The 26,959-nt window shown below is 41.1% G+C and overlaps 1 protein-coding gene across 1 annotated transcript in view; it reads left to right on the top strand.

Annotated features, from left to right (window-relative positions):
* Positions 1-520: 520 nt before the first annotated feature.
* FRMD4B (FERM domain containing 4B) overlaps positions 521-26,959 on the top strand; it is a 253,901-nt gene continuing 227,462 nt past the window's right edge. Inside the window, exons 1-2 of the mRNA XM_034997613.1 lie at positions 521-631; positions 26,686-26,812. The gene's annotated coding sequence lies outside the window, so the exon portion shown is untranslated. The remainder of the gene's footprint in view (positions 632-26,685; positions 26,813-26,959) is intronic.

Consider the following 26,959-nt stretch of genomic DNA (forward strand, 5'->3'; position numbering starts at 1 on the left):
CTCAGATAGCATATCATTTTTTTGGTAAATATTTTGGTGTGTATCTCCAAAGGGTAAGGTCTCTTTTTCCACAATGCCAATGTCATATCTTTAAAGTTAACAATAATTTCTTAATGGCATCATATATCCCATCATTGTTTACCTTGTCTTTTGTCTCATATATATATATAATTTTTTGCATATATATATATATAATTTTTTGCAGATTGTTTGAATCCAGATCCAAGTAACATCAATCTGTTGAGAATGGTTATGTCTTTTAGACCTCCTTTAATCTATCAGTTTCGCCTCCATCTCTTTTGTTTTCCCCTTGTAATTTGTATGTTAGAGAAATTGAGTTGTTTGACCTATAGAGTTGCTCACTGTCTGGATTTTGCTGATTTCATCACCATGGTTCAAGTCACTGTGTTCTGTCAATTGGTCCCTGGTATTTGGATATAGGGGTTTGATCAGATTCTGGCTAGATTTGTTTTTTTCTTTTTTCTTTTTTTTTTAAGATTTTTTTAATTTTTATTTTTAAGTAATCTCTACACTCAACGTGGTGCTGGAACTCACATCCCTGAGATCAAGAGTCACCTGCTCCACCAAGAGGAATTTATGGATGCTGTGCTCTTCCCTCAGGAGCCCTATGGTATGGTGGGGGTCACTCTGTAATGTTGAAAGGCAGGAGAATAGTGGTTGGAGAGGGGTGAGAAGAACGGATTGACCAGGAAAGGGCCCGAGGAACTTTCTGGGCTGATGGATATGTTCTAGATCTGGATGCTGGTGTGGGTTACCTAGGTATTTGCATTTGTCAAAACTTACTGCAGGTAGATTATGCCCAATTACAAAATAAAAGCTCAGGTGCTGACACCTTGTTGGAGAGTGCAATCCCAGGGACCAGGGGTGAGGGCAAAAAGGGGTGAGGCAGGGAAGGAGACAAGGCAAATACAAGGAAGTGGGTCATATACAAGGGAGCAGGCCTTGGCTTTGGGACAAGCTGATGGCTTGATCTCACAGGGATGTTGTCGGAGAAGGAATTACCAAGCCTCAGGATAGCACAGATGGCGGGAGAAAGAAGAGTTTGCCTGACAGTCCCTGGAGAGGCCAGAGGGAATCCATGGTCACAAGTACCTCAGTCTGTGGTTATGACAGAGGTAACAGCACCTGGCTGTACAGCTGCAGAAACTTAGCAGGTAGGTCATTGCGAGGGCCTTTTAGACCAGAAGCAAGGCTACTGTGTAGATTCTGGGTGATGCACAATCGACTCAGGGGTAGACACACAAAACTCATTGACTATGGCTAAGGGTAAACTCTCCAGAGCCAGATTGCGTGGCTCAAGTCCTTTGGGCAAATGACTTAATGACTTAAGTTCTCTAAGCATCAGTGTCCTGCTAGCAGATGCCACTGGTGCTCCTGGGCCTACCCTGGGGGTTGTCTGTGGACCCTTCCCACACAGGCTGACAAAGCTCTTTGTGTCTTTCACCTGAGGGCCTTCCTTCTCTAACCACAGGAGTGAGCTCCTTGAACTGTGGACAGGCCAGATATGCAGGAGGGAGAGTGAATATTTCCAGGAATGATCCTCAACCAACTAGGGATGGGAGCTATGAAATAAAACTGCAGCTTCCTTGTCCCACTGTGGGAAAATTCTGAGGCAGGCTCACACAACCTCTCAGAAGGTTCCCAGAGAGATTGAGCCCTGGTTATTCACAGTCATAACCAACTCAAAATGTTCTGTGTATTGGCTTCCTTCCTTTCCCTGTCTCTCTCCGTCACTCCCCTCTCTCTGCTTCTGGGAACACTTCCCCAGAAAACTACTTGTCCCCAAGTCCTTGTGTCAGGGTCTGCTTTTGGAAAAACCCAACCTAAGGACATCAGCCATCAGCAAAATATTGTAATGATCAATTGGGACAATATAGATAAAGCCCTCAGAGCAGTGCCTGCTTCTTAGTAAGTATAAAATAAATGGAGCAATTATTTTGACTATTTTCCTTCAAGGTCACCACCAAGGATGACCATGCAATTTATTATCCAATTTGGGTAGGTTTGAGAATGAAAATGGGTACTCTGTGAATTTAAGAGACAACAGGTGAAAACTGGCATTATTTCTAGAAAACCAGGATGTATTGTCAGGCAACAGTCATGACTTCGTTGGAAAAGGAATTCTCTAAACAAAGGAATTATAACACAAATAACTATAAATACTCCTTAACTGAACTGGTTCATAATTTCACATTTTTATGTATTATCCTTTCTTCAAGGGAAGGCTCACCTGTATTGTATCACTTTAGTGCCCAAAAGGAATAATGTTAAATTTCTCATTTTCAAGTTAGTAATAAATTGTCACTTACAAAGAACTGACAAGGGATATCACGCACAGAATGAGGTGTTTTTCAACACAATTAAAAGAACTGTTCAAACTTCTCCTAGAAGAGAACTGAATTTTGAGAGAGTAAAAACTTCGTATGTAGAAAGCTAATACCCAAACGGGATGCATTGAAGGAGTATTAAAATTACTGTCTAAATAGTGTTGACTGAGAATAGTCACTTCTCACAGTGAAGAAAAGTAGAATCACAGCTCCTAGTAAGAGCTGCAAGGAGACTTGCAGCACCCAGTCTGGTGGTTCCCTTATAGATCATCTGGAAGAGCGTTAGCAAATATGCAGAGAATTGGTTCTCACCCTGTGGAGGCCACACATGGCCTAGAACAGGGGTCAGCAAACAGGCAAGCTGGACACATCCAGCCACGCTCATTCACGTACAGATCGTGTATAGCTGCTTGGACTAGACAGTGGGGGACCTGGGTAGAAGCAGTTGCAACCCAGATCATACAGCCCACACAGGCTAAAATATTTGTTCTCTGGCCCTTTATAGAAAAAGCTTGTTGACTGCTGGCCTAGAGGGATCTGTATTTTAAAAAGCTTTCCAGAACATTCTGGCATACCACCAGGGTTGGGCATTACTGCTGACAATTTGTGTCCTTCATTTATAAAAACAGGAAGCTGAAAGGCCCAGAGAGGTGAAGTAACTGGCCCAAGGTTGCAAAGCCGAGACAAGACTGAGAAACTTCTCACTTCTCACTGCCTACCATGGCACCCTCTATCTCTCATGATGTGATCCTAACTTCTGTTAAAAATCAGCCGCTTCACTTGACCACTGTGGAGCTCAGCTGACAATGATCAGTTTCCTGGCTGACAACATTTGATGATGAATAATACAGTGAATTGGCTTGTCATCTGGCAGCATAACTTTCTTGCATGCCAGAATGCCTTCCCTTTGTCACCGGCACCATCTGGATAGAAGACTGTGTGGAATTTCCAACAAATGGCATTTGATAGACATGTGCAAAGGAAATCTCTGAAGTGAAAGGCTTGTCGAGGGTGGCAGGATCATGTGTCCCAGGAGAGAGTCATTTATTCATTAGTTCATTCATTCAACAAGCATTTGCTGGGCCCAGTGCTGGGCACAGGGAATCTAGTGTCAATCTTCATGGATCCTATAATTTGATGAAGGAGGCAAACAATAATAGATATCTAATTAGATAGGTAAGTAGATAGAAATTGATGAGCGCAATTGCTGTGAGTGTTGTAGATAAGACACAATACAGTAGTAACTAAAAAGAGGCAAAAATTAGGGAGTGCTTGTTTAGCCCTGGGCACTCCTACTTGGTTTGTATGTACTGACTCATTTCATGTTCGCATATAGTATGGTAACTGCTATAATAACCCCCATTTTACAGATGGGGAAACCGAGGCACACATTGGTTAATTGGCTTTTCCAAGGTCACAGGGCTAAGAAATGGTAAAACCAGGAGGTAAATATACACAGTCTAGCTCAAGAGTCCCTAACCACTGTGTTTTATGCCCCCGTAGAGGGACGCAGACCTAAGAAAGAGCCATTTAAGCTGACTGGTGCCTTTGGCGATACCGGCGCATAGATAGTAAATGTATGAATGAATTAATTAATGGGAGTGTTCATATATCTACATACGTGTATGTGTGTGTATATGTGTGTGTGTGTATATATATATATATTCTTAAGAATATATGAGATGTCTTAAGAATGATGTCTGGCATAAAACGAATTGTCTTGAGGCCAGCATTACCCATGCTCATTTCCTTCCCTTCCTTGTGTTTGAGTTATTACCAACTATTTCAGCCCAAACACTCCTACAATCTCATATGAAAGGTGAAATGCAATAATTAGATAGAGCTCATTAAATCAGTTAAATGATTCTGAAGTAGGAACCAGAGAACCATAATTTACTAAAATGTTTGAAGTATTAATATGCAGTGAGAATAATAAAAATAAGTCAAACTTACAAGAAAAAAGGCAATCGATCGTGAACACAGAAGCACCGAAGTTGTATTTATTGCATTTTCGTAGCATACAAAGCGTTGTGCAAAAGTGCACGTGTTCGGGAGGAATCGGGTTGATTCAGATTCTCAGGGAGTGTGTGTGCCCTAGGGGTTTGTAAGGTTCAGATTCTCTGAGGCTACTTTGGGGGAATCAGCAGGCGAGTGCTCTTTAAACCAATTTAAAGTGACATCTTGGGGTACCTGAGGCTGTGGGTCTTTGAAACAAGTTAGAGTGCTTTCTGCCACCCAATAGAAGAGTCACGTTTTCCCTGGTTAACAAGAACAGAATTCACCAGGCACACCCTCTGACAGCAAGGATGTTCCTCAGGGCCATGTTTAAATCTTTATGGCCAACTTTGGTCTTCTCGGTAATTAATACCCTGAAGGTGTCCAAGCCCCTGTTCAGTTCTGGGGATATCTAATTCATGTGAGATGAAAGGGGAGAATGTTTGCTGACCACATATTTTTTTAAATCTTCAAACCTTTAACATGCTTTGTCAGCCCATCACATCTCCACCTTCCTTGCTGTCTTCCCAAACAGAAGAAGTATCAAAGCCTTTTCCCTCTCTTTGTCTAACTGGCCCATAGGGCCCTGTTTACATGTTGTCTTCTTAAAAACCTCATGCTGGGCACACCTGGGTGGTTCAGTCGGTTAAGCGTCCGACTCTTAATTTAGGCTCAGGTCATGATCTCAGGGTTGTGAGATCCAGCCCCGCGTTGGGCTCCACCCTGGGCATGGAGCCTGCTTGGGATTCTCTCTCCTTCTCCCTCTGCCCCTTCGATGCCCCCTCTCCCTCTCCCTCTCTAGAGAAAACAACAACAACCACCACCTCATGCTGAATCATCTCAGACTGGGTTAGGGAACGCCAGCAGAAAATGCCACCCCAAGATATACTGCTTTGGTATATTAATTATTTTGAGCTATAGGTCCTTGAAAGGCAGCAGATATAGGAAGAGGCTTTCTCTGAACTGCCCTTATCTGCCTTAAGATAGGTCCTCTGAAAAGATTCAGTTGGCATAGATCACCTCCCCGAGAGTATCACCTACCAGGGAAGGTTGGGTCTTAACCATTGCAGAGGAGACTAGAAGTCAACACCACACCCAGACAGACTTCGTCACAAACTATCATACCTCCTCATGACACCACCTCATACCTTGTAACGGCCCATTCATCTCCTAAAAATTATTTCCTGTCCCTGGGGGGCCTCCATACCCCACCCCTTTCCCTATTAAGATGGTATTTAAGCCTGAATTCTAAGCCATCTCTTTGAGTGACTCATTTTTCTGTGAGTATCTCCTGTGTATAATGAGGTGTACATGTTAACAAATTCTGCTTGTGTTTCTCCTGTTAGTCTTTTATTACAGGGGTGTCTCCTAAAAACTCAGAAAGACAGAGGCAATTTATTTTTCCTCCCCAACATTAATCTTTCCTATATTTTCCTATACTTTCATAGTACAGTTTGCGTGGTCACTGTTGAACATCTTGTGTCTTCCATGAGTATAGACTGTGATTATCTAGTTCATTTTGCACACCCAGCATGTGTGTGGCCCCATATAGCAGCCTACTAAATAGATGTACAATGAAGGAATGGATCCTAGAAATGGATGAACTCGATTTCACACCATCTCTGAGAGCTTTCTGGGGCTCTGTGTTATTGGTTTGATATTTGCTTATGAGCTCTCTTAGTTGGAGTTTCTCTGAAGCAGAATCTAAAATAAGCTTTTCGTGCAGGAAGCTAATTCAAGAGGAGATTTCCAGGAAGCAAGAGAGACAGGAAGGGGAGGAAGGGAAGGAGAAAAAGCCAAGAAAGATGGTCTCTATGGGCAATTGGTTTTCATCTCTGCCAGGATCCTGAGGCCCAGAGGCTGGGGTATCCACTACTCCCTCACTGTTGAAGGTTGCCCCCAGGGGTGTTACCTTATGTTACCTGCTTCAGAGGCAGAAAAGCAGAGAGGTACACAGTTGATGCATGAAGTGAGAGCTGTCAGCATTGCCAGAACTGTCCACCTTGGCTAAGACTAAAATCAGGGCATTGTGACCACGGTAGGGGGCATTGTAAGTGTCTGACTACTAAGCCAGCAAACCTCTTTTCCAAATACATTTTGTAATCTAGATAGAAATGGTAAACTGTGCTTTGGAAAGAATTAAATGGATTATTAAAAAAAAATTTTTAATGTAAAGAGAAATCATCCAGGTCAGATTGGGGGCCAACAATAATACTTTCTGAAGAAAGGTGGCCCTGGGTACTACACTCTCCATCTTGGCCATATTTTCATTTTATTGGAATTCAATAATGACAGGCAGTATGCTGTAAAGTGTGCACCCTGGGACCCCAAGGACATGTCCCCTTGTCTGTAGACTGGGTACTTTATTTTTGCTGTCTTTCTTTTCAACATCACTTATTTTCTCTTATTCTTATTATGAAAGCAAAGCATGTTTATTCTGGAAAATTTAGAGAATACAACAAAGAGCAAAGTGGGAAATAAAAGCCATTATTATATTTCCCTTGCCTTGATACAGCTAACCTAACCTTTTTGCGCATTTCCTTTCAGTGATTGATCCAGTCGTTACAAAAATGTAACCATACTTCATAACATATTTAAAATTTTCACTTACTGTGAACATTTTTCTGTATTGATAAAGATGGATAAGCAATTCCCTCCCTCTCTCCCTCCCTCCCTCTCCCATTCACTCTCCCCCTCCTCCCTTCCTGCAACTTTTCCTTTCTTTTGTAAAAATAATTCTAATTTTTGTTTGTTTAAAAAAAATAATTTGTGTTCAGTGTAAAAAAATATGTATATATACATATGCATACACATATAGAAAGACACACACAGATACACACATACATATAGAGGTGTTAGACCAGTCAGAAAGAACTTCTACCATCTAGAGCAGGAGTCAACAAACTTTATCTTTAAAGGGCCAGATAATCAATATTTTCAACTTTTTAGGGCATGCAGTCTCTGTTGCAACAACTTAACCCTGTCTTCTAGTGCAAAAGTAGCCATAGAAAATGTGTAAAAGAATGGGCGTGGCTGTGTTCCAATAAAACTTTATTGACAAAAACTGGCTGCCAGTCCAGGGACCATGGTTTGCTTGAGGCTGATCTAGGGAAAAGCACTAATACCATTCTTCCAGAAAAATATATCTACTTTTTTTTTTTTTTACAAAAATGGTATCACACTACATAAGCTATCTTGTATGTATTTAAATATTTATGAGTGTCTGCTATGTGACAGTTCATGAACAGTGGTGCGTACAGTTATGTGAACAAGACTGACCAGGGACCCTGCTCTTATGGCATTCACTGCAGGAGACACACAGCGAACTGAGCAAGTGCTCTGAAAGTCATTGGGGGGCTGTGATAAACATTTTCATGTATCATAAATTTTGCAACCAATTCCCTATTCATGGGTATTTAATTTCCTTAATTGCTTCTTTAAAAAAAAAAAAAAGATTTTATTTATTCATTTGAAAGAGAGACAGAGACAGAGAGAGCACAAGCAAGGGAAGAGGCAGAGGGAGAGGGAGAAACAGACTCCCTGCTGAGCTGGGAGCCGGACATGAGGCTCAATCCCAGGACCTGCAGATCATGACCTGAGCTGAAGGCAGACTCTTAACCATCTGAGCCACCCAGGCGCCCCTTCTTAATTGCTTCTGTTGTAGACTACACAGTCATAGGAATTCTTGGGATTAAATCTTTATGAAAAACTGGCATTTTTTACTTAGGCTGAATTCCTTAGAATGGAATCGCTGAGTCAAAAGGCATACAATTTTTTTTTTCAGTCTTTTATTTGCTAGACATTGCCAAACTGCTTTCTAGAAAACTTACACCAACTTAGACTTTCACCTGGGCTGACCTTTTTTTCTTCCCCTTACTTCCTTTGTGCAACCAAACTGAGCTTCATGAATTGACAAAGTAAGAAACAGAGGAGCCCTCTTTCAGATGTTTTGTCTCTGGGGACATCCTGTGATTTGATCCCTCTATAATGGTTAGAAATAAATCTCAGAAGTTCTTTAGAACTAGCTGACACCAGTTATTAACTGCCTTTACTGTCTGCCAGAAACTATGCTAAGCCCTTCATGTGCCTGATCTGAATTAAGCCTCTGAACAAAATGGAGCTGAGAAGCTACAAACCGCCTGAAGGTGGAGCAGGACCATGACTTTGAACTAGAGGAGACGTCTCAAGCTGGCAGCCCCACAGTCTGTTTTCTTTGGTTTACACAGTGTGGCCCAGTACGATGTTTAAAAATGTATCGACATGGTTCTAAACATTTTAAAACTGGAAAATGTTGCATAAAATTTATTGATCTGGTTCTAAACATTTTAAAACTGGAAAATGTCCCTACTTAAAGCTGCAAAGTTTGCAAGATCTAGGCACCCTGGGGCCCCGTTCCCACGTATTGACCGTGGGGTGGGTCAGAGGGTGGCTCTTTCTGCACTGGGGACTTGCATTCAGATAAAGATATTATTGAGCTGAGATTAGCAACCGCTCTGAAATTCATCCTCTTTCAAACCAATAGTAACTTTTTGTTGGGACAGGACAGGGAAGTGTGGGGAGAATGGGCATCCTGCCTCCTCGCCCAATTCACTTCTCTTATTTCGTTGCTTGCCTGAATTTGTGGCCCTGCTATTAAGCGCTGGGCTACAGGACAAGACAAGACTAAGGGGAAGGAGGCAGATGTAGGTCCAGCCACCACTGTGACCCATCATGGGCCCTGCTGGAGGGGACACTTCAATGGCTTCCTTAGGTGAGGGTATACCAGTGGTTGGGGGACAGCCAGCAAGATGACTCTTGGTTTCTGGGCTCCTGCCTCTCTCCTCACACACACTTCTTTCTCATTTGTGCTTTCTTCATCCTCCAAATTCCATTATAGTACATAAATTCCTGTAGTAGGTCTCCCTACTCCACCTCACCTTAGAGAACGGACTTAGCCGTGATGTGCACACAAAGGGTCAGACCATTGTCTCCTTCCCTTTCCTAGTCCATCTCTCCACCAAATGTCACTACCCACAGCCAGGCCCTGCGCCCACCCATCCCTTGTTTGGGACCATGCACAGATTGACTTTCTGCTGGGAATGGTTCTGGCATTTGCTTAGCTCGTAACTCTGTGGCTAGAGAGCAAACTGGGGTTCTGACAGGCCTCATGACTCTGGGAGCCAGTGCTGGGCTAGCTCGAGTCTTTACCTGGCATTGTCTTTATGTATTTAGAGCCGGACTGTGCAAAGAAGAAATCGCTCATACATAGCCGTGCTTCCCCTACCCCAGGCAGTGTGCAGGTGAGGGGCGCCAGCAAGGAAAGGACGATCTGAGAGCCTGAAGGGGCCTGCAAAGAGTAAGCACCAAATCCACATGTGGCCCCCGTACCAGCAGGAAGCAGATTTAGGGACTTCCTGAGGCCAAATGAGCCAGGAGAAGGAGCCTTCTCTAAGGTACTGCACCAAAACCTCTGTGTCAGGAGAGAGCGCTTAAAAACACCGAGCCTTCCTATTCCTGCCTGTCCCATTCCTGCTCCACTCCTTCCACGTGCCCACCTGGCAGCCTCTGTCTTCAGCTAACTCTCACATCTCCAGAATCTTCTAGAATTGCACCGTCCAGGACAGAAGACATTCACTACATGTGGCTACTGTGCACCTGGCATGTGGCTAAGCCAAATTGAGTGGTAATGTAGGTATAAAATTTACAGAGGGTTTGAGGCTTAGTAAAAAAAAAAAAAAAATAGGGGTGCCTGGGCCGCTCCATCCGTTAAGCGTCCATGTTCAGCTTAGGTCTTGATCCCGGGGTCATGGGATGGAGCCCTGCATTGGGCTCCCTGCTCAGCGGGGAGTCTGCTTCTCCCTCTGACCTTGCCCCTGCTCATGCTCTCTCTCTCTCACAAGCTCTCTCAAATAAATAAATAAAATCTTAAAAAAAAACATAGAATGCAAGCTATCACATTAATGAACTCATAATGGTTACATGTTGAAATGATAATATTTTGGCTATCTTGGGTTAGGTATGTTATTTTTTAAAAAGGTTTATTTATTTGAGAAAAAGAGAAAGAGAGTACAAGTTGGGAGAGAGGCAGAGGGGGAGAGAGAATCTCAAGCTGACTCCCCACTGAGCGAGGAGCCTGACATGGGGCTCAATCCACAGTTGGCTCCCAGTTTGCTCTCTAGCCGCAGTTACGAGCTAAGCAATTGTCAGCACCATTCCCAGCAGAAAACCAATCTGCGCCTGGCTGCAAGATCATGACCTGAGTCGAAATCAAGAGTCGGACACTTAACTGGCTGAGCCACCCAGAGGCCTCTGGGTCAAATATGTTATTAGACTTTGTTCTGTCTGCTTCTTTTTACTTTTATTAATGTAGCTACTGAAATTTGAAAAGTGTCTATGTGCCTCTCCTTTGTGGCTTATGGTGTATTTCTATTAGACAGTCCTGTTGCAGAGCACTCCTTGACTCAGCCACATCAAATGTGCTTCTTTATGACTTTGCTATGTATTTGTTACATACATACACACGCAAGTGCACATGGACACATGTGTGTGTATATATGTGTAATAGAGTATATATTCTCAGTCTATCTAGGTAGAAGACAGGGTTAATGTCTCTTTACTCTGTGTTTCATCACTCTCTGCCCAAGTGCCCCTGGTACTATTAGAGATCCAGTGCATGTTCGATAATGATTCTTTCATTCATTTGTGTTGAACGCATACTCTGGGCCAGGCTCCCCTGGGAACTTAATAAACTTTAACTCAATAGCTGGCATAGTCTCTATAGGGTAGGAATTATTAGCTTTGTTTCAGATAAGGAAATTGGAGTAGGGAATTTAAGTGACTTGCTCAAGATCACCTACTCTGGCAGGAAACAGAATCCCAACATTCTTTGGTCTGCTCCAAATCGTGTCCCCTTTCCACTTTAGCATGTTCATCCCGTGGAGGATTCTTCAGCCTGGCCCTCTTGCTCCCTAAACTCTGTCTTCTTATTTGTATATACATACCTATTACATGCTTGTTAATAGTCCACCTTTCCCAGTAGGCTTCACAGGAAGACAGAAACCATTCTCTTCGGAATGCTGTTGCAGCCCTGACACCTTGCCTATATGCCTGACACCCAGTAAATATGTAGAAACTTCCACTGAACATATGAGGGAATAAATGATAGTCCCTTCTTCTCACCGTTATACAATTCCTGTTGAATTCCATTTTCCTGGAGAGGATACAAATAGGAATAAAACTCTATAGCCATTTTCTCAACAACTGTAATCACGTAAACATGCATTTTGTGTTTTATTTATTTAGAGCTCCATTATGCAAAGAAAGAATCCATTTATGTGAGAGTGTGGGGAAGAAATCTCTCTTTCCCTGCCGTGCACTCTCTTTCCACACGTGAGGTTATCTCAGACCAACACGACAAAAACCAGGCATCTGTCTTTTGTCAAAATCGAGCATGCATCCTCCTAAACAGATGCGTGCTGGTGGTTGCCAGAGCCTTGGTGCAAACCTAGGACTGGTGGGCTTTTCCAGTGATCTTGGCATAACTTATTCTTTATGGAAGTGTCTGAATGGAGCGTAACATGCCACGACCACCTAATGGTTATAAGACAGGAAGCCCTCTTGCCCATCAGAGAAGAAAGGCAGCGAGGCATGAAGAGAGGAGCCCTGAGCGATAAACCATAAGGAGTGGTCCCTGGTCTCAGCTTTGCCACTTACTCTCTCCCTAACCTTGGACACACCATGTTTCCTCATGGTTGTGAACCTTAGCTCTTGTATTTCCAAAATTGAGGACATTGATATAGATCAGAGAAGACAGTAATGTCTACATCTACCCTGTATAACTATTGAAAACAAAATTTCTACATCTACCCTAGAAAACTATTGAAAACAGGAGGGAAAAATCTTGGAAAGAAAAATCACAAGACTGAGACTCTGGAGTTGGAGTCAGCGATCTGAATTTAACACCCAGCTCTTCTCAACTGGTTGTCTGACCTTGAACTGGTCATTTCACTTGTCTGGGCCTTGATTTCCTTTTCTGTAAAATGTGATCATTGGACTGAATGATCTTTAAGATTCCTTCTAGGTTAGAAATAAAGTACATTTATTTGGGGGGGGATTAGGGAGTGGATTTTGGTAGATGCATTCACTACATTTTTCCTCCTACGAGGTGATTACTTAGGAGTCAGAAACTTTTTCGAGGGTCACAGGGTGTAGAAAATGCATAGTGATTCCTGTGTGAATGCTCTGGAAGCAAAATAATCTCCTTTTCGGAACCCTCCTACACTGTTGGTGGGAATGCAAGCTGGTGCAGCCACTCTGGAAAACTGTATGGAGGTTCCTCAAAAAGTTAAAAATAGAGCTACCATATGATCCAGCAATTGCACTACTGGGTATTTACCCCAAAGATACAACTGTAGGGACCCGAAGGGGTACGTGCACCCCGATGTTTATAGCAGCAATGTCCACAATAGCCAAACTGTGGAAAGAGCCAAGATGTCCATCGACAGATGAATGGATAAAGAAGATGTGGTATATATATACAATGGAATATTATGCAGCCATCAAAAGGACTGAGATCTTGCTATTTGCAACGACGTGGATGGAACTGGAGGGTATTATGTTGAGTGAAGTAAGTCAAACAGAGAAAGACATGTATCATATGATCTCACTGATATGAGGAATTCTTAATTGTAGGAAACAAACTGAGGGTTGCTGGAGTGGGGGGTGGGGTGGGAGGGATGGGGTGACTGGGTGATAGACACTGGGGAGGGTATGTGCTCTGGTAAGCGCTGTGAATTGTGCAAGACTGTTGAATCTCAGATCTGTACCTCTGAAACAAATAATGCAATATATGTTAAGAAAAAAAAAAGAAGAAGAAGGTAGTGGGAGGGGAAGAATGAAGCGGGGGAAATCGGAGGGGTAGACGAACCATGAGAGACGATGGACTCTGAAAAACAAACAGGGTTCTAGAGGGGAGGGGGTGGGAGGATGGGTTAGCCTGGTGGTGGGTATTGAGGAGGGCACATTCTGCATGGAGCACTGGGTGTTATGCACAAACAATGAATCATGCAACACTTCATCTAAAACTAATGATGTAATGTATGGGGATTAACATAAGAATAAAAAATAAATAAAAAATAATCTCCTTTTCTTTAGAAGCATGAGACCCTCTAAACAAATGTGTTAGAGCACAACTTTGATTGTCATCCTAAGCGTCTTCATGCACAGCTTGGCCTTTTATGTACCGTCCATTTCTGTCATCGATGTCTGTCTGGTTGTCTAGTCTAAATTGAGTGGTTTTGTGGTGTTGAGATTGCACAGGTAATGTTAGAGTTAAAATACATGGTGTTTTAAGTTTGAATGAAAAAAAAATACACGGTGTTTTATTAAGTTTGTTTCATTTATAGATCTTGAGAGGCCTTGGAGTGATAAAAATCTGAGTTATGCATTGCATTAAGCAGAGTTATATAAAGCCTGTTGAATATTAATTTTATAATGATTCACCTTACAGTTTTACAAGGCTAGATAAAAAAAGATACTGTGAATAATTGAGCCTATGGTCTATAAAATGAAGTCTAGCGAAGAGAGAAATAATTGGAAGTGAAGAGAGCCAAGCCTTTTCCTTCTTTGCTGAGATCAAGTTAATTCAATCTCAGCCCCTTTCTGCAAATTCAGTCCCCCTGGTTTCTTAGAGCATTAGATGAACACATAGTACAGAATACGGTGCCAATAAAATGTGGACCATATTATTGTTTTCATTATTTTTAACATACCCTCAATATATTTTATCTTTATAGTTTGCATATTTTCTATATCCTTTTTTTGGGTTACATTTTCCAAAATTGCTTCTCAAATGAAGCAAAGTCTTGCACAGAAGAGATAAAATTACTTATATTTCCTATCTCTAAAATTGCACTTTGCATAAGTTATACAAATGGGCAATAAGCATGTAAGAGGGTGCTCAATATTATTAGCATCAAGGAAATACAAATTCAAACCACAATGAGATACCAGCAAATACCTATTAAAATGGCTAAAATTAAAAGACTGGCAATACCAAGTGTAGCTAAGGACGTGGAAGAGCTAGAACTCTCGTACATTGCTGGTGGGAATACAAAATGGTAAAACCATTTTAGAATGCAGTTTTCAGTTTTTGTAAAATTAAAAATACCTTTATTATAAGACCTAGCCATTCTCCTCCAAGGTATTTACAGAAAAGAAATGAACAAATGTAAAAATCCCTACAAAAATTTGTCCTGGAGTGTTCATACCGCTACATTTATGGTAACTCCAAACAAGAAACAATCCAAATATCCACCAGGAGATAAATGGCTAAACCATTTGGGGGTATAGCCATACAATAGAATACTTCAAAATAAAACAAAACAATTTTAAAAAGAGCAAACTACTAATATGTGTAACAACATGGATGTTTCTCAAAGATATTATGCTGAGCAGAAGGAGCCAGACACACAAAAAAGTTCAGACTACATGATTCAATTCCTATGAAATTCTAGAAAAAGCACACTAATATATAATGACAGAAAGCAGAGCAGTGGTTACCTGGGGCAAAGGTAGGAAGTAAGAGGGAGGATATAGTACATAGGAACATGAAGGAACATGAAGGAACATTTCAGGGGATAGAAATGTTCTATATCTTGATTGTGGTGATAGGTATAAAAGTGTCTATGTCAACATCTGATGAACTGAACACTTGAAGTGGGAGTAGTTTTATTGCATGCAAATCATACCTCAACACAGTTGATTTTTAAAATGCCTTTTGCAATATCTTTTGTTGGTTCATTAGTACTCTAGAAACTGATCTTCCAAGATCTGGATTCCAAATCAATGTTCAATATTTACCCATTGTTAGATTATGAGTCTCATATACATAATATTAAAATAGGTATAGTAACTACATTTGGCCAACCTTCGGAACTTCCCTAAGAAACAAAAGAGAGGATGAATTTGTAAAAATGATTTATAAATCATGATACGGTGCAGAAAATTGACTGTCACTACCATTATATGGTTCACTCTGTAAGTCAGAGTGAAATTACCTTGATTTGGGCACATTTAAAATTAGTTGAGCCTCTTATCTGGACCCAAAATGAACTTTCCCCCTTTTGAATGCCTGGCTAAGAGCACAGAATATCCTAGCAAATTTCCTTAGTGTTTTAAAAATATCTACCTGCCTCAGTCCATGTGACATACAGATCAACCCACTCAGACTAAGCCCTTCACTTCCAGCAGTGACAACCTACACAATCGTTCCTCCAAGTCAAGACACACTGTACAGATCATCTGAGCTTGTCAATGAGGTTTGAATTTCATTTGACATCTCCAAAGAATCCTCTGCTTTCAGAGCAATGAGCTCTGTGTCGGAGAATCTAGCCTAGTTGTAGAGTAACAATGCAGATATTCATAGAGAGGCCTATGTCTCTTCTGTAAATTAACAACTGGGCCAGAAATTGAGTTTTGATTCTGAAGGGATGGGGAGCACTGAAAAGTTGGGTCCTGATTTAATCTAAAACAACACAGGCATTCATTTGACAAAAAGTCAGAGTACTATGTGCATTGTCCTGGGCTCTGGGGATTTAGCAGTGAATGGGACAAGCAAGTTCTCCCTCCTTAGGGAGCTTACATTCTAGTGGAGGGATGAGTAGGAATCAAGTAAACAATGTAATTTCAGGATCATACAGGAAATAAACAGAGGTAGAGAATAACACAAAAGTGGGTTGATATTATTTAGGCTATAGTGGTCAGGGAACATCATGCATGTTGAGTTAGGATGACGAGATGGAACCAGCTATGTGACAATCTAGAGAAACAGTGATCTGGGCAGTGGGGACAGCAAGCGAGAATGGGCTTGGCAAAGTAAGGAAGGAAACGGAAACCAATGTGGGAAGTATCAAGAGTGAAAGGAAGACCATCATGAAATGAGGCTTCAGAGGTGGAGAGGGAGTAGAGTTGAAGTTTTATTCCATGAAAATGAGAAGAAAATAAAAAAATAAAATCTTAAAAAAAAAAAGAAAAAAAGAAAATGAGAAGACCCTGAAGAGTTTAAAGCAGGGGAAAGAAATTATCTGATATGTAAATATGGCCACTATGTGAAGAAGAGATTGTCTCGGGTCAAGTGGGGAAATTAATAAGAAGGCTGTTGAAATAGGCTAAGGGAAAGATGATCAGGCTTAGAGTGGACTGGTGGCATTGGAAATAAAGAGGTACAAACAAATAGAGCGACGTGTCCTAGAGGTAGTGCTGCCGGGGTTTGAGGAATGGGAAGTTTTGGCGGGGGTGGGGAGCCTGGGAAGAATACATTGTTTTATGGACTGAGCAACAACGAGCTGATGGAAGTCTTTCTTAGGAGACCACCTACAGTGATAGGTTTGGGTGTCTGCATCCTTGGTCCACCAGTAGGACAGTGACCAAATTACTCTGAAGGTTGGAATAGCAGTTAAGTATTTGTAAATATCCTGTGAGGGGAACTCCAGTTGTAAAGACCCTGCATCTCTCTTCTGTGATTGTCTAGACATGCTAATACGTGGGTGCTGGAAATGTCATGATTTCCTAATCACAACCTTCTTTTCCTAAAGCCATTTTCCGCAGACATCAGTTCAGGGCAATAGCCAAACTCTTTCTGGCTGCTATTGTTTATTTTCCATATGTCACTGTGCCCAACACACTCATGGCAGGGGACATGCTTCGAGGAGTTTACTTTTGCCCTGGAAGACTTTTTGGAAGCTTGCCTCCTTTTGTTAAGTATGGCTTGGGGATTACTTTGTCAGACATTTTGAAGCTCCGAAGTGTAAAAAAAAAATTACAGGGTAATATTAAATATTCAAGTATTGCTCATTTCTCCATGTGGTATGAGATTTGGGCTAAGACTGAATCTTTGGGCTGTTTAATTCCCATGTTTATCATCTTGTATAGAGTCACAGATTCAATTTTGCCTATTTAAGCAAATTTTAAATTTGTTTCAAACAAGCAAGGATGGCATTAAATTGCCCTGACCTAGGTACATTGAGACTTTTGTTGTTTCTTTGTATTAGTGGAGAGTAGTGAACATGAGCACCGAAACAGAAATATTTCAGCTTGTGAAAATCCTTCTGGAGGAACGAGAAAAATCTTTTAAAATATTTAGGATTCTTTTGCATTATAAAAATAATACAAGCCCATCCCAGACAGTTTGGAAGGTACAGGGGAAAAAAAAATCAGCCATAGCCCAAAGAAATCCATGAGATGTTGAAGTTTCTCATAAAATGCTAGTGTGGGAAGGGGCTTGTTGAATGATCAGATCCAACTTCTCATTTTGCATGTGAAGAAACTGAGGTGCAGGGCAGTGTGGAGTGGAGAGCTCACGTTTCCTCGGGGCCAGTTTTGAGCTGTTTCCCTGATGGTTTATGTGGCTTCATAAGCAATTAGATTCTTGGGGACCTGATGGAGACGCAGAATCTGCTACACCCTCTTTTTGAACAAAGGGGATGGGACATCTTAACACTGGGCATACATGTGGCTCCCTCTGCCCCCTGGTGTTCAAGAGGAGACATGGTCTTAAATAAGGATGATGTTAAATTGCCTTGACTTGGATGAGCATTTCCCAAAGAGTGGTTTTTGGGCCACCTGCATCAGAGTCATCGAGAGTCCTTGTTGAAAATGAAGATTTCTGGGGCCCACCCCTGGTTTGTGAAATCAACTCCAGAGGTGGGAGCAGGAATCTGCTTTCTTTTTTCTTTTTCCTTTCCTTTTTTTTTTTTTTTTTTAATTTAAACTTCAGTGAACATACAGTGCAATATTAGTTTTTGGAGTAGAATTCAGTGATTCATCCTTTACATATAACACCCAGTGCTCATCATAACAAGTGCCCTCCTTAATACCCATCACTCCCACCCCACCTCCCTACATCAACCCTCAGTTTGTTCTCTATCGTTAAGAGTATCTTCTGGCTTGTTTCCCTCTCTCCTTTTTTTCTTTTCCCCCTTCCCACATGTTCATCTATTTTCTTTCTTAAATTTGCATGAATGAGATCATATGGTATTTGTCTTTCTCTGACTTATTTCACTTAGCATAATACACTCTAGCTCCATCCATGTCATTGCAAATGGCAAGATTTCATTCTTTTCCATGGCTGAATAATATTCTATTGTATATATAAACCACATCTTCTTTATTCATTCATCAGTCGATGGACATTTGAGCTCTCTTCATTCATAGTTTGGCTATTGTTGATAATGCTGCTATAAACATTGAGGTGCATGTGTCCCATTGAATATATATTTTTGTATCCTTTGGGTAAATACCTAGTAGTGCAATTGCAGGATCGTAAGGTAGTTCTATTTTTAACTTTCTTTTTTATTTATTTAAATTCAATTAGCCAACGTATAGTACATCATTGGTTTTTGATATAATGTTCAATGATTAATCAGTTCAGTATAGCCTTCTTAACAAATTCATGCATCCATTAAAAAATAATAGTTTGTCAATAAGAATAAAAGAATAAAAGAAAAAAAGAATCATTCAAATTCTCTAACCTGTGATAAATAGATAATATAGATAGGTAGGTAGGTAGAGAGAGAGAGAGAGATACTAAGTAAATGTGTAAAAAGTTGGTGACTCCACACAAATTGTCAATGGTTTTCTCTGGGAGTAGAAATAGGGTGAATGAGAGAATGGGGCCTCCACTGTTCTATATAACTTAGAAACCTGGATTTGCAGAACACAAATCCTTTGGAATTCCTTTTTATAAGTATTCCTGCAGTCAAGCTATTTCTTTGGGAGACTAGAAATGTCTACAGAATATTATTTATTTGCTTGAGTGACATGTATGGCCAGTGGGAGAAAGGGAACACTCTTTGTTGATACAAGAGAACATAGAAGGATCAACCAGGGGATGAGGTGAGATCCAAGTTAGTTCATTTATTCGCTCACTCATTTATTCAACACCTATTCATTGAATACCTTGTGTGTGCCAGGCACTGTTTGAGGTGCTGAGGACACAGGAGAGAACAAGACAGCAGAGTCCCTGTTTGTGTAGAGTTTATGGTCTATAATGGGGAAACACCAATAGAGTTTAACAAGTTAATTTCCAATGGTGACAAGTGCTGTGAAGAAATGAAGGAGCTATGCCATTATGAATGATTGAAGGGCCATTCTCTGGTGGGAAGGGACGGTGTGAGAGATGACATCTGACCTGAGACCTTAGTGGCAAGAAGAAACCATATCTGGGGGACAAGTTTGCATTAAAAGGAAGCTGCAAGGGCAGGGTCCTGAGGTGGAGTCAGCTTGATGTGTTTAGGGTGTATAAAGAAAACCGGCATGGCTAAAGCTTAATGACTAACATGAGATTCAAGATACGGTTCAAGAGGAAGACAGGGCTAAGCCACATACTGTAATCATGCCACAGTAAGTAGCTTGGATTCTATTTTAAGTGTAATAGAAAGCCTCAGGAGACCTACATTCAAGGAGGGATAGTTGATATCTTCAGATTTGGGTTTTTAGAAAAAAATCACTTCAGCACTCAAAACTACATAGAAACTAGAGTCAAGTTTTAAAAAATGTGCAACTCCTTCAGGAGAAAAAGTCATTGGAAACCACAAAAGAAGAACTAAAGAAATGGTCAGATCTACCATATACATGGAAAGGGAAGATCAGTATTATAAAATGCTGATTTTTATCAAAAAAGGATTTCTAAATGCATTGCAATTCTAAACAAAATCCCAACAGCATTCTAAAATTGAATGGAAATGTAAAAATTCAAGAATTTAATAAGAGAGGTTTGCAAAAGAAGAAAAAGGAATGAGGGTTTCCCCTAATTATCAAAATTTCTTATAAAGCCATAGTAATTAAGACACTGTGTTATTAGTGAAGGGGGATTAATAAATAGATCAGTGGGACAGAATAGAGAGCCCAGTGATGGACTGAACGTATACGGACCCTTCTATATGACACAGGAGGCATTGAAATTCAGAGTGGAAAACATAGACTATCAGAGGTAAATGAGTATCAGAAGTATCAGAGTTATCAGAAGCTTCCTAATTTATACTTTGTACAAAAATAAATTGAGATAAATTGAAAACCTAAATATAGCATGTAAAAATTCAAAACCTTTAGTGAGGGAAAAAAATAAGGTATCTTTATACCCTTAGGATAAAGTAGATTTTATAAGCTAGAGACACAAAAATCACACTCAAGAATAATGAGCTTGATGGATTTCACGGTATGTACAACTTCTGCAAATAACATCATAAAATGAAATGGCAGTTGACAAGCCAATAGAAGATATTTGCAACCTGAGGTAACAAACAAAAGCTACATTTCTAGACTCTCTAGCAAACTTCTAAAAATTGGTAAGGAAAACTCAAACCACCTAGTAGAAAAATGGCTACTTACTCACAGGCACTTTCCTGAGGGGGAGACATGAATGAGCAATGAAAATGTGAAAAGGCTTTCCACATCCCTGATGAAGGCAAGAAATGCAAGTTTAAAATCCCAGGATAGCATTTTATGCCTATCGGAGTAGCAGAAATTCAAAAGGTTGAGTTAGACAAGTCAAACTTGGCAAGGAGTTGAGATAAACAGGCACTTAGGAGAGTAAGTTGTCATTCCCTAGTTAGACTTGAAAATCCACATATTCTACAACAGATTCTATTGCAGACCGTAAGCAATCAACAGTGTTTCTCCAAGGAGGGGCTCTTGGCATTGTGTGAGGGACAAGTCTTTGTCACTCAGGACTTTCATGAACCAGTAGAAAATTTAGCATCTCAGCCCTACTCCACCCCCAACTCACAAAAGAACTCTCCCCCATTTCCAAATGCCCCCACGAGAGTTGCACTGAGCAGGAGAACGTCCTGCAGGTACATAGTGCAGCCACAATATGAATGTGCCGGGACAGCCTCTGTCACTGAACGGAGAGATCTGGGACCTGAAGGAGGACCGTGAAGGGTGTGCACTGGAACATCCTTTGTTAGGACCAAAAACTGGATGTCGTCCAAATAGCCATCAGTCCAGGAAAGGAAAATGAAACTATGATATGGTTGTATGATAGTGCGCTATACAAGAATTAATGACCTAGATCTGATCTGTATGGAGCAAAGTGAAAATATCCAAAAACAGTGTTGACCGCAGTGTAACATATAGCATGATACAATTTATAAAAAGTGTAAAAACCACAAGACTGTAGGGTATATTGTTTTGGATACACGTAACACAAACACACACAGGCATACGCATGCGTGAACTGGGGGGGTTTAAATTCTGTGTGGTTCTATTTCTTAAAAGAGTAGATGAACGTGAAGAACAACATTAGTTCATTTTGGGTAATGGGCACGTGGACAGGAGTTTGTCACATTATCCTCTGCATAATGCTGTATTTTTGCCCTCACTCAGGCTGCTGAGTGCACAGTGGATGGGGTGAGTGGAAAGGTGAGCAAGGGGGTGAGCATGGGGGTGGGGGCAGTGAGGCTGAGCTGGATGCGCAATCAGGCCCTGGAGGAGCCGAGTGAGGACCCCAGCATCCCTGCCAGTACCGCTTTGAACTCCAAGGGGATGTGACCACTTTTCTGCTTCATTTCTCTATCGCCCAAAAGTTCTTCCTGGAATAACACTTCCCCTTGTTGCTTCCTCTGTCCTCCAAGCTACGATATTGTCACCTAAGCAAGCCAAGGATTTGTCAGCTGCTCATATTTTTCAGCAGAATGAGACATTCTGTATAAACAATTTAGGCCCTCTCCATCCCCATCCCTACAATTCTGCTCCTACCCTTCTTTTAATTTTTTTCCTGAGCATTTCTTTTACTGTGGTAAAATATACATAAAGTCAAATTTACCATTCTAACTATTTTTATTTTATTTTTTAAGATTTTATTTATTTTATTTTAGGGAGAGCTCACGTGAGCATAGGGAGAGGCAGAGGTAGAGGAGAGAGAATCTCAGGCAGACTCCACTCTGAGTGAAGAGCCAGACACAGGGCTGGATCACACAACCCCAAGATCATGACCTGAGCCAAAACCAAGAGTCAGGCACCCAACTGACCGAGCTACCCAGGCACCCCCCCCCCATTCTAACTATTTTTAAATGTGCAATTCAGCGGCAGTAAGTATATTCACAGTGTTTTGCAAATCATCACCATCTATCTCCAGAACTTTTTCATCATTCCAAATTGAAACTCTATGCCCATTAAACAATAACTTCCATTCCTCAGTCCCCTTCTCCTCTGATAACCTCTATTCTACTCTCTATCTCCATGAATTTGACTACTCTAAGCACCCCCATACAAGCGGCATCATATAATATTTGTCCTTTTGCATCTGGCTTATTCCACTTACCATAGTGTTTTTGAGATTCACCCACAATGTACCATGTATCAGGATTCCATTCTCTTTAAAAACGAATACTGTGCTGGTGATGTGTACAACACATTTTGTTTATTCACTTATCTGTCAGTGGACACTTGGGTTAGTTCTGTCTTTGGGCTACTGTGAACAATATAACATAATGCAGCGATGAACAGGTGTACAACTGACCATTCGAGTTCGTGCTTTCAATTCCTTGGGGTATATACCCAGAAGTGGAATTCCTGGATCTTATGGTAATTCTATGTTTAATTTTTTAAGGAACTTCCTAGCCAGAACTTCCCATAATGGCTGTACCATTTTACACTCCTGTTTGCAATGCGCAGGGGTTCTAACTTTTCCACATTTTCACCAACACTTGTTATTTTTCATTTTGGAAATAGCCCACCTAATGGATATGAAGTGGTGTCTTATTGTGGCTTTGTCCTACACTTCTCATAATTAGTGTTAAGAAAGCATCATACAGGTCTTCTAATTGATTGATCCATGATACCCATGGTTTGAGTATTTTTGCATTTTCCTAAATGCGTTCCATGGAACACAGGACCTATTACAACTTCTGGTATTGGGGGCTTGGGGGACATGAGATGCAAGGGGTTAAACTGAGAAACAATGCAAAAAAAAAAAAAATCCAACCTAACAACCTTCAGCAAAGTCAGATCAAGTACATATCGGCAAATTCAAGATGTAAGTGTGAGTTGATATCTTGAATCCCCATTCCTTGGTAGCTATTAGTTCTTTCAAGTATCTCATCATGCTGAGAGTGGTTCTATTATTTAAAGATAAGCATCTTTGTATACAAGTGGCCCATTAAAAAAAAAAAAGCCAACTCTTTCATGTGGTGCTCTAGAACAATTTTATCTGTTGCAACTTTGGAGGAAAAAACTGGCCATATTGATGATGATGTGCAATGGTAGACTCAATGGTGTGGCACTTTCCTTAAGGGATCCCCAGTGTTAATTGTGACCATACACAGTGTTCAATTTGAGCTGACTTTAGAAATCATTTCCTACGCAAGATGCAATTTTATTGTATGTCCTCCCCTTGAAGTTTGAAATGTATATTTTCCAGACCCTGAAAAGCCCTACAATAAAGAGACCCAACCAACGTAGTTTATTTTTTTTTAAATTTTATTATGTTATGTTAGTCACCATACAATATGTCATTAGTTTTTGATGTGGTGATCCACGATCCATTGTTTTCGTATAACACCCAGTGCTCCATGCAGTATGTGCCCTCCTCAATACCCATCACCGGGCTAACCAATCCCCCTTCCCCCCTCCCCTCTAAAACCCTGTTTGTTTCTCAGAGTCCATAGTCTCTCATGGTTCGTCTCCCCCTCTGATTTCCCCCCCTTCGTTTTTCCCTTCCTTCTCCTAATGTCCTCCATGCTATTCCTTATGTTCCACAAATAAGTGAAACCATATGACAATTGACTTTCTCTGCTTGACTTACTTCACTTAGCATAATCTCCTCCAGTCCCATCCGTGTCGATGTAAAAGTTGGGTATTCATCTTTTCTGATGGCTGAGTAATATTCCATTGTACATATGGACCACATCTTCTTCTTTTTTTTTTTTTAAGATTTTATTTATTTATTTGAGAGAGAGAGAGAATGAGAGAGAGCACATGAGAGGGGGGAGGGTCAGAGGGAGAAGCAGACTCCCTGCCGAGCAGGGAGCCCGATGCGGGACTCGATCCCGGGACTCCAGGATCATGACCTGAGCCGAAGGCAGTCGCTTAACCAACTGAGCCACCCAGGCGCCCTGGACCACATCTTCTTTATCCATTCGTCTGTTGAAGGGCATCTCGGCTCTTTTCAACGTAGTTTAAAGCAGGAGTTAGCAAGCTCTCTCTGTGAAGGGCCAGGTAGTAAATACTTTCGGCCTTATGTCTCTGGCGCAGCTCTTCAACCTTGCAACCATAGCTCCAGAACAACATAGACAGTCTTTAAATGACTAGATGTGGCTGTGTGCCAAAAAAACTGTGCTTGCAGAAACAGGCAGCAGGCTGGATTTAACTCACAGGCAATCATTTTCTGACCCCTGGTTTAGACCATTGTGACCGAAGTTTGTTGCATCATGACTTCTCCCTCCTTTATTTTTTTAAATGTAAAACCTGTAGTAGACCCTTAGATGCCTGAATTCAAATACTAGAGGGTTTTAAATCTTTTGAGTGACACTGAAAGTTGATGGCATGTAGCAGCTTTCTCATTTTTCGTGTACCTGGGTTTGCATTGTTTTGGCACCAGAAGTAGCTACTTAGTGGGTGGTCTGGGCTAAATTGTGTTCTACAATTCATATGGTAAAGCTCTGACCCCCTCATATTTCAGAATGTCACTATATTTGGAGATAAAGCCACTGAAGAGGTGATTAAGTTAAAATGAGGCTTTTAGAGCAATCCAGAAAAAGAACAACAAAATGGGAGCTATCGCAATCCCATATGTCAAGATATACTACAAAGCTCTAGTAATCAAAATAGTATGGTACTGGCACAAAAGTAGATATATAGATCTACGGAACAGAATAGAAAGCCCAGAAATAAACCCATGATTATATGGTCAATTAATCTATGACAGACGAGGCAAGAATCTTTCCAGTAGGAAAAAGACCATCTCTCCATGAATGGTGTTGGGAAAATAGGCAGCTACATGCAAAAGAATGAAACTGGACCACATTCCACCAGACACAACAATAAAACAGACTAAAGGCTAAATGTGAGACCTGAAACCATAAAATTCTTGGAAGAAAACATAGGCAGTAATCTCTTTGACAGCAGCAATAGAAACATTTTTCTAGATGTCTCCTTTGGCAAGGGAAACAAATCTATTTTTGTCCTAAAAGGATACTGAAAATATTGCCTGCAGGCAATTCCCAACCTACAACATGCTGTCCTGGTGGTGGAGCTCCTGTTAGAAAATATGGATGGGGCGCCTGGGTGGCTCAGTTGGTTAAGCGACTGCCTTCGGCTCAAGTCATGATCCTGGAGTCCCTGGATCGAGTCCCGCATCAGGCTTCCTGCTCGGCAGGGAGCCTGCTTCTCCCTCTGACCCTCCCCCTTCTCATGCGCTCTCTCTCTCTCTCTCTCATTCTGTCTCAAATAAATAAATAAAATCTTTAAAAAAAAAAAACAAAGAACATATGGATGGGCCAGATGGCATCAGTAAGGAGACAGGGGTCAAGGTGCTGATGAACAAATCGTACCTAGTTCTTTCTGCTTCCTGCCGCCATATTCCACTTCACCCCTGTGTCCTTGTCCAGGGCGAGCTGAGGGGCAGGTGGAATGGGGAGGTGCCGTGGGGCTGGTCAGACAGTTGAGTTTTATTTACCCACATGGCAAACCAGTGAATGCCACACCGGCTGCTTCCTCATCTTGTCCAGTTTTCACACACTGGTGTGTGTGAAACAGTTTGGCCCGTAGTTGACAAGGAGAAGCACACTTCCTGACCCCAGGACAGCTTCTGAGGAATAGCTGTTTCCCTTTCTTTTATAGGGAAAATGACAAATACTTTTAAATGAGCATCTTATGACGTAACACACACACTAAATTTCATCAGTATTCGTGACATGCATTTCCTTCTCTTCACAACTGGCAGCTATTAAAAATGAGATTGGGGAGCACTATCCTGATTCCAGTTATTCTGGAACATGGATTCTGAGGTGAGGTTTTATCGATTTCTCCCACTTTCACAGCCCTGATTTTACAACTGACTGTAGATAAGTTTTAGCCCAGCAGAATCTCCCCTCCAGAGATAGCGACACCATCTCTTCAATGAAATGCATTATGTAAGAGGCCAAATCAGTACCAGATCTCTAGTTGTTGAGAATAGCCTCGATTTCATTTGTATTTTGAGATAGCTCTATTTTAAATCTCATTAGGTAAATTTCTGAAACTGTGATTAAACTGTAGTCAGCCAAGGGAAAATTGGAAATAAATTAGAAGTGTCACCGATTTGAGATCTCTCATTTTTTCCTGTGTACATACAGAAATTAAGGAACCTCTCTTTTCTGTGTTACAGGTTTTGATGAGAAATCTGGAAGAAAGAATGTGTGAAAGAAAAAGATGACATCTGTGCATGGCAAACCAAATCCGAAGATTATTACAGTGAAAACAAAAGGAGGTCAAGAGAATACTTACTAGTAAAGGTAAGTGAACTTCTCTGTAAATGCTGAACTCTGATAGGTTACAACAGGAAGGTAGGTTTCTGTATGTCCATGTGTGAGTGTACATTCACTTGTCAAATGGGGATAGGATAGGATAGGATAGGATAGGATAGGATAGGATAGGATAGG

The sequence above is a fragment of the Mirounga leonina genome, unplaced genomic scaffold (assembly GCF_011800145.1).
Source record: "Mirounga leonina isolate KUSES-001 unplaced genomic scaffold, KU_Mleo_1.0 Mir_94, whole genome shotgun sequence".
Taxonomy (NCBI): Eukaryota; Metazoa; Chordata; class Mammalia; order Carnivora; family Phocidae; genus Mirounga; species Mirounga leonina.